Below are 6000 nucleotides of genomic sequence, written 5' to 3'. Positions count from 1 at the left end.
CTCAGCCGGAAGCCTGCTTCTCCTTCTCTCACTCCTCCTGCTTGTGATCCCTCTCTCGCTGTGTCTGTCAAATAAAATCTTTAAAAAAGAAAGAAAGAAAGAAAAAGAAATCTTGCCATTTTCAACCATATGGATGTAACTAGAGGGGATGATGCTAAGTGAAAGACAAATACCATATAATTTTATTCTTAACGTGGCATTTAAGAGACAAAAAGACTCTTCTTTATATAGAGAACAAACTGATGGTTATCTGAGAGGCGGTGGGTCTGGTGATGGGCAAAACAGATTAAGGAGGTTAAGATTACCCTTATCTTGATGAGCACTGAGTAATGTATTGAATTGTGGAATCACTATATCGTACACCTACAACTAATGTAACACTGTGTGTTAAATATACCAAAAAAAAAATTTAAATTTAAAAATTTAAATATAGAAAAAAAATTTAATTTTTAAATTTCTTATAAACATATAATATATTTTTAACCCCAGGAATACAGGTCTGTGAATCGCCAGGTTTACACACTTCACAGCACTCACCACAGCACATACACCCCCAACAATGTCCATAACCCCATCACCCTCTCCCGACCACCCACCCCCTAGAAAAAAAATTTTTTAATGATTATAACTTTCTGGTATTGGCTCTTGAATTGCCAGACAGCAGAAGAAAATAGAAAGTCAGAAATACTACCAAATACAGAGGGAAATTTAGTGTATAATAGTTGGCAATTCACTGGGGTAAAAATGGACTTTTTAATAAATAACCTTGGGGAATAACTAAATAACTAGACCATCATTTAGGAAAAAAAAGTAAAATTTGATTCATACTTCACATCATGCAAAAGAATAAACTCCAAATCGATCAGAGGTTTAAATTCATACAAGTACCAGAAACATACAGAGTTGCCTTCATTTGTAGCCTGGATGTGTGAAAAGACTTTCTAGTGATGATGAAAAATCCAGACTTGAAAGAAAAGACTGCTACCAATGAGAATGTAAAACTAAAAAGTACTTTTGTATGGCAAAGGACACCATAAGCAAAGGCAACAGACAAATGACAGGAGAATATTTACAACCTCGTATATATCAGATAATATACAAAAGACAAAAACCAAAAAACTTCAAGCAACTTCTGAACTAATTTAGAAATTGTTCTCATAATAACATGAGTGTCATGATTTGGAAGCAATTCTGTATGCACTGTAGCATTCGATAAATGTATTGATGGGAGTTGGTGTTTTCCTGTGGCACAAGAGAGATAAATAAGGGGTGATGGAAGGTAAAGAAGTTGTGATGTTGGATTGATATATACTCATGATTAAAAATGTGAGTGTTGGGGCAGTTTGGTGGCTCAGTGGGTTAAGCCTCTGCCTTCAGCTCAGGTCATGATCTCAGGGTCCTGGGATCGAGCCCCACATTGGACTTTCTGCTCAGCAGGGAGCCCACTTCTCCTCTCCCTCTCTCTGCCTGCCTCTCTGCCTACTTGTGATCTCTGTCAAGTAAATAAATAAAATCTTTTTTTTTAAATGTGGGTGTCTATCTCACCCAGGTGATCAAGGTTAACATCACTAGTGATATCATTTTGATAGTGCATACTTTTGATGAGATGTGATTAAAAAGGCATTTAACCTCTGTGGTCTTGCTCTCCAAAACATAAAACCACAGTAGAATTAGAAAACAGCAGACAAATACCAGTTCAGGAACATTCTACATAATATGTGACCAGAACTCCTCAAAACTATAAAGTTCAGTAAAAACAAGGAAAGTCTGAGAAACCCTACAACCAAGAGTAGCCTAAGGGGACATGACTGCTAAAAACAATCTATCCTGAATTAGATCCTGGAACAGAAAAAGGACAGTAGATAAAAACTATGAAAATTACATAGGAATAAAGTATGGACATTAGTTGGTAATGTATCAATTTTGGCTCATTAATTATAACAAAAGTACCATACTACCATAAGATGTTAATAGTAGGGGACAGAGGTACCGGGTGTTTGGGAATTCTGAACTATCTTTGCAGTTTTTCCATAAATCAAAAACTTCTAAAAAAAAGAAAAAGCTTGAACTTCCTCATTAAACTCTTACCATTTCCTTTCAAAAATGTGTTTTGGGGCAACTGGGTGGCTCAGTGGTTTAAAGCCTCTGCCTTTGGCTCAGGTCATGATCCCAGGGTCCTAGGATTGAGCCCCAGCATTGGGTTCTCTGCTTAGCAGGGGGCCTGCTTCCTCCTCTCTGCCTGCCTCTCTGCTTACTTGTGGCCTCTGTTTGTCAAATAAAGTCTTTTTTAAAAATGTGTTTTTATATTTTCTGTTTCTATTTGGTGAATGGGCCTGGAAGCAGTGTTGCCCCAGAGTAATGAACATAAAAACCTAGTGCCCAGACCTTGGTTTCTAAATACCATTCTCCAGTAAAAGAAACCAAAGCTTCTTGGAGACGTGTCTGATTCTAGGACTCGAACAGGGAAAGTACACGATGAATATGGGAATTTTCCTGTGCCAAAAAAAAAAAAAAAAAAAAAAGGGCAACGCTCAAAACCCTGGGAGGATTCCCTGCCTTGAACAATGATAGTGTAATTGCACTAAACCAGCCATCATGCTCTTAAAAAATGAGATAATGTGTAGGAAACAAGTCTTTTCAGATATTGATAAGTAGTGCAAGACTTTGATCCCTGAAAGAACGGACGTAAATGAGATCCTATCATTGCAATGGCTTTCTCTCCGAAGACCTATTACATACCACAGAGTAAACAGGAGGAACCAAGGCAGAGCACCGATTTGCTACGTTGACACAAACCAACAGTTTGGGAAGCCGGAGTGACTAGAATTTCTGGGGCAGAGTGTGGAAGAAGAGTTAGTATTTCCACAAAACAAGAACTCGGAATCTGAGGGTGGGGGAAAGTCTCCCTATGCCCTCTGAGTTGTAGAGGAGCCAGCATGGTGGAACCTTAGAGAAAGCTTTGGAGACGGACATTTGCTTCATGACATCACGAGGCCACAAGCTCTCATGGAACCAGAACCGAACAAAGTCTGAGCTGGCCCCTGGAGGAGAAGGCGGGATGGTTCCTGGAGAAGAAGGTCACTGGCCCATTTCAGGCTTGTGCTAGGCTGACATTTCCAAGAAATGACCACAGGGGATAGAATTAACATCAGGGTCCTTGGTCAGACTTGTAGGGTTGGTGGGTTGGCTGCGCCTCCGAGACTCTGAGCATTAGGCAGAGGGACGACCTCACTGGGAGCAAATACGAGCTGGGACACAAAAGCCGCAACATGCTGCAGGTCCCCAACCAGGGGTGGGTTCAGTAGCCAGCCGGCGTGGCCAGACTGGACTCAGATCGCAGGTAGATGAACTGAGTTGCCTTCTCAGCTAGTCCTGATTTGTGGGGTAAGGACTACATTTCCCATAAGTGACTGTGGCTCCAGGCCCACCATCTCCCTCTTCTGCTGAATGTCCACCTCAGCCTAATCTGGGAACAGAACGGCACCAGAGGATAAGGAGAAAGGGTTTGTATTTTATATATATATATAGAAAAGATTTTATTCATCTGTGAGAGAGAGAGCAGGGGAGGAGGGGGAGGGAGAAGCAGGCTCCATCCCCGGACCCTGAGATCACGACCTGAACCAAAGGCAGATGCTTAGCGACTGAGCCACCCAGGCGCCCCTGGATTTTGTGTATATTTTAATGGTGGAGTGACAGGATTGGCTGGTTTATTGGGTGAAATAGCAGGAGAAACAGGAGAAGTGAAAGATAATGTGAGGAAACTCCGAGCTGAGTAACAGGAAGAACGAATGTGCTTAACTGAGATAGAACACCTGAGAGGGGTGCATCTTTGGAGGTAAGAATGGGTGGTTAGGAATGTGATAGATTGAAATGACTGTGAGACACGCAAGTGGGAATATTGAGTATCATTTTAGGGGCAGTGTCTGGGATAGAATCTTAAATAGAAAATACTCTTATCATGTAGCTAGTTTCTATTATGTACTGAGGCCAACCAATTTTTTTCATTTATTCTACCTTTTATTATGCTCAGAAGTTGTTTTCATACTGTAAACTGTAATTGTTCTTTATTTTTCTGTAGAACGTTATGTGGATATCTAAAAATGCATGTACATTGTTTGCAATTTGTTATGCTGTAAAGTGTGATGAATCAATGTTATCTGTAATATTTGTACTTTTTTTAAAAAAGATTTTATTTATTTGACAGACAGAGATCACAAGTAGGCAGACAGGCAGGCAGAGAGAGAGAGAGAGGAGGAAGCAGGCTCCCCCACAGAGCAGAGAGCCCCACGTGGGACTCGATCCCAGGACCCTGAGATCATGACCTGAGCCGAAGGCAGTGGCTTAACCCACTGAGCCACCCAGGCGCCCCTGTAATATTTGTACTTTGAAGATTTATTAAAGTTTTCCTCACAGTCTATAAAAAATTGTACATACTACATGGCTCTTTTAAAAGAATGAGTAGGGACATGTGCATGGCTCAGTTGGTTGAGCTGGGCATGGAGCCTGCTTAAAATTCTCTCTCTCCCTCTCTCCCTATTTCATGACCTTATTTCAGAAAGCTGTGTGTATGTTGTGTCTTTTTCAAGATTTATTCATTTATTAGAGATAGAGGAGCAGGAGAAGGAGCAGAGGGAAAGGATTTCATGCAGACTCCCGGCTGAACGTAGAGCTTGATGGAAGGTTCAATCTCGTGACCCTGAGATTATGACCTGACCCTGAGATCACAGACGTGCTCAACTGACTGAGCTACCAGGTGCCCCAAACTGTGCGTGTTTTAACCAGACTTATAGAGTTGTGTAACTAAACCACCTGCCATCACTGCCTATTCACACTAGAAACTTGAGTGGCATCCTGAACTCCGCTCTGCCTCATACACCAAACCTGCGGAGTTTACTTTCCATATAGAGGTTTTCTTTCCTGGTGAACAGAATGCATTTCATCAGTGCTATAGACTGAATGTTTATGGCCCTTAAAATTCATGTGTTGAAAGCTAATTCCCATTGTGGTTGTATCAGGAGGAGGGTCTTTGGGAGACTATGAAATCACTAGGCAGAGCCCTCATGAATGGGTTTAGTGCACTTAGAACAGAGGCCCTGGAAATCTCCCTTCTCCTTTCTGCCATGTGAGGGCACAGGGAAAGGCAGCTGTCATGTACCAGAAAAAGGGCCTTTTCTGTATACTGTACCCTATGCATCCCTTCATCTGGAAGTATCTGTATCCTTTACTGTATCTTTTTATAATAAATGGATAAATAGTAAGTAAACTTCTGACTCTGTAAGCCATTCTAACAGATTAATCAAACTTTTGAAGGGGGTCATGAGAACCTCTAATTATAGCTCATTGGTCAGAAGCATTGGTTATAACTGGGACTTGAGCCCTTAATCTGTGCGCTGTGATGCTAAACTCAGGCACACTGGGTCAGAATTGAGCTACATTTTAGGGCACTCAGCTAGTGTTGCGGAACTGCTTGATGTTGGGGGGAGAAAAGCCCTCACATTTCTGGTGTCAGGATACTAAGATGAGTAGTAAAGAAGAAACACAAGAGGAAGAGTGTAGGTTGTCTTTACAATAACTTAACAAAATATGTTTGATGCATTTAAAGCAGTGCTAAGAGGGAGCTTTATAGCACTAAATGCTTACATTAGAAATAAAGAAAGGTCTCAAGTCATTATTTCTAAGTTTCTACATCAAGAAACTGGGAGAGCAAAAATGAACCCAAACCAAGTAGAAAGAAATAAAAGCAAGGTCTTTCGTAGACATAGATAAGCTTTTTCTAAAATTCACATGGAAAATCATGCTCTAAAATAGCTAAAATAATTTTGGCAAAGAACAACAAAGTGGGAGAAATTACCCAACACCAATACTTAACTCCACTGGTGCAAGACAATGTGTAAACAGACATGTAATCAAGACCAGGTAACAGAGACCAAGGGATATAAACGTAGGTCAAGGGAACAGAAGAGAATCCAGAAGTGAGCCCACACAAATATACCCAACTAG

This window comes from Mustela nigripes, chromosome 17 (assembly GCF_022355385.1).
Source record: "Mustela nigripes isolate SB6536 chromosome 17, MUSNIG.SB6536, whole genome shotgun sequence".
NCBI lineage: Eukaryota > Metazoa > Chordata > Mammalia > Carnivora > Mustelidae > Mustela > Mustela nigripes.
The sequence above is the reverse complement of the archived record's forward strand: the minus strand, read 5'-3'. Positions refer to the sequence as shown.